Genomic DNA, 2,740 nt, shown 5'->3' with positions numbered 1-2,740 from the left:
ATTTTGTGAGCCCGTTTTTCAAGTTTGGGGCGTGACACGTTGTGTGGCTTATCCATGTAAGAAGACATCAATGTAAAATAGATGGCAGCCCTAGGCGGCTCACCAGTTAGATGAACGGTTCTTATCGCGGGATCAGACCATAAATCGTCATTGAATCCATGATGATAGGCATTTAAAGGACATATCTCAGTTGAGATGGCCCACCCAAGTTCAAGACCTGCCTCATCCTTTGGGCTGGGTCCTAATGTGGGCTGACAAAGCCAATGAACGGAGTAGATCTTGTCAGGACATCTTTGTGGGTCCCACTCTAGAATGCATGTACACGGGGAGTGGGTGCTCCAGCACCACACCGGACTGGGAAAACCAGTCAATCAGGTTTGACCCGATGAAAACGGTAAGACGGTAGGATGCTTTCCCGCCTTCTGCTCCTTCAAACGGATAGCATCCGTTTGCGAAGGCAGTGGGCCACCATAGTAGATCGTTTCCCTAATCCAAACCATTCATCATGTCCGCAACACGGGTCTGACCAATTCATGCCCATTTTCAACCGTTGGATCGCATAGATCTGCCCACAACCTCGAGAACAAAATGACTGTGTGCAGCTGGCTTTTTCCAAAAATAGAAAACATTTGTTTCTCTTGCCTTTACACGCTGGCAATCCGTGTGAAGCTTGCTCCTGAGATCTCAGCCATCCGGTTGAGTGAATCTCAGCCCTCCCTTTTAAGGCTCTCTCCACTATGGCCTGAGTTTTCAACTCCCGTCGCTACCGCAATTGAAACCCAAGACAATTAAGAAGAGCCCTAATGATCGTCCATTTTGTGGGTCCCACAAGTCCCTAGGGACCAATCCGGTCCGTCCAAAAGGAATGGATCGAAAGATGAACCTTCCGATCACATTCTGCCATGAACGCTCGGGCCACCTTCTCCGTTTGTGTGGAAAACCCACCCACTTGTAATGTGGCTCACTTGCTGATCTAAGACGACCATTTAGTGGATTTTAATCTTAAGATTACATCCGTAACTAAGGATTGCATCCACGCAAGCAGGTTCATGAATAAATCAGCGACAAACCGAGCTTTTGTTCGGATTAGAATCATAAAACCGCGACTAATCCTAAGGTTAGTAGCCAATGTTTTCGGATTTTCTAGTGCCTATAAAGGCTCCTTTAGGGCAACCCTTGTCCACATGAAAGAAAAAGGAAAAAAAAAAAAAAAAAGAGAGAGAGAAGAAACAGTAGAGAGGAGTGGAGCCTCGCTAAGTTCGGGCCGGGTCTCACGTTGAGCCCAACCTCTGCTAGAAACAACAGGGATAGAAGGAGAAAGGAAGGAGGAGGAGAACGGGAAAGAAAAGAGAGAGACAGTGGTGCGGCTGTTGTTGCCGCACCAAGTCGAGCCATGGGCTTCTACAACAGGCCCGTGTCTGAGTCGGGGCCAAATCCAGGCCCTTGTTGGCAGTGTGATAAGGCTCAGAGAGGGAGAGAGGGTGAGAGAAAAAGAAGGGATAGGGGGTTGTGAGTCGGGTTGTTGGGCAAACCGAGTCAATTTTCAACCAGGTCTACCTCAGTTAAATGGGCATGTTACTGCTGCATTTGGCTAGGCCGACTCAGTAGCTGAGTTCAGGACGAATCACTGCCCAGCGTGCCAGGCCAATCACTGCCTGAATATATGTTTTGTTGAACCTGTCTAAGCAGTAGGAGGAGGTTGGGAGAGAAAACGTAAGAGAGTGAGAGAGGGAGAGTGTGTGTGGGCCATGAGCTGACTCACTGCCCAGTCAACTTAGTAGGGTTGGTTTGGGTTTGGTCCAGATGCATTGCTGGACGTTCCAGCAATGAGAAAGTGAAGAGAAGAGAGGCAAAAGAAGGAGAAGAAAAGGAGGAGAGAGAGAGAGAGAGAGAGAGAGAGAGAGAGAGAGAGAGAAGGAACGAGAGAGATGCAGGGGTGCGGCTGTTGCTACCACACCAAGATGGGTCGAGGGGAGCTGTGTTGGGTCTTTCTGAGTCCAGCAACCTTGCTGGATGTTGTGTCTTGCAAGGAAGAAGGGGAGAAGAAAGGAAAATGAAGAAGAAAGAGTAGGAAGAGAGAAGGAAGGGAGTTTGGGTGCAGTTAATGTTGAGTTCGAGTCAACTCGCTGATTGACTCAGCTACTCGAGTCGACTTGGTTAGGTTGCGCTGAGCTTCCATTATCATTGGAGTGTCGGTGGTGGTAGGCTTGTCCAACAACATATTTGTCGTATTGGGCCAATTTGAGTCCCCAACCCACTGTGTCAATCAAATTGATCCAATTGGGTAAGTTCAACTCAGTTATTTAAACTAGAAATTTATTGATAGTATTTAATCATATATATTTGAAAATTTTTATGAAATAGGGTCGAACCTACTTCAAGCTACTTCACACCCTCAAACCCTATGGCGATGAAAACTCATGTCCTAAGGTGAGGACTCACCCTTTGAGCTTCCCACTTAAATTCATCAATCTAAACATAGATGATGCTTTGATTTCTCTCATTGAGTTGCTTACCTTACTTCATAAATATGTTAATCTGTTGTGCAATTGATTCATATGTTAGATAATGGACATGTCTCTTTAAATTTGGCGAACATAATTGATTTGATGTTCACATGCTGTCTTCAGTTGTATAACATGTTAATTAATTAGATGTTGCTACTTGCGATCATTTGATAGATTGAATGGGACTTGTTGTGGACTTACTATCTTGTGGTCCATATTTGACCTATGCAGCT

The sequence above is a fragment of the Magnolia sinica genome, chromosome 17 (assembly GCF_029962835.1).
Source record: "Magnolia sinica isolate HGM2019 chromosome 17, MsV1, whole genome shotgun sequence".
NCBI classification, from domain to species: Eukaryota; Viridiplantae; Streptophyta; class Magnoliopsida; order Magnoliales; family Magnoliaceae; genus Magnolia; species Magnolia sinica.
This window is presented reverse-complemented; position numbering follows the sequence as displayed.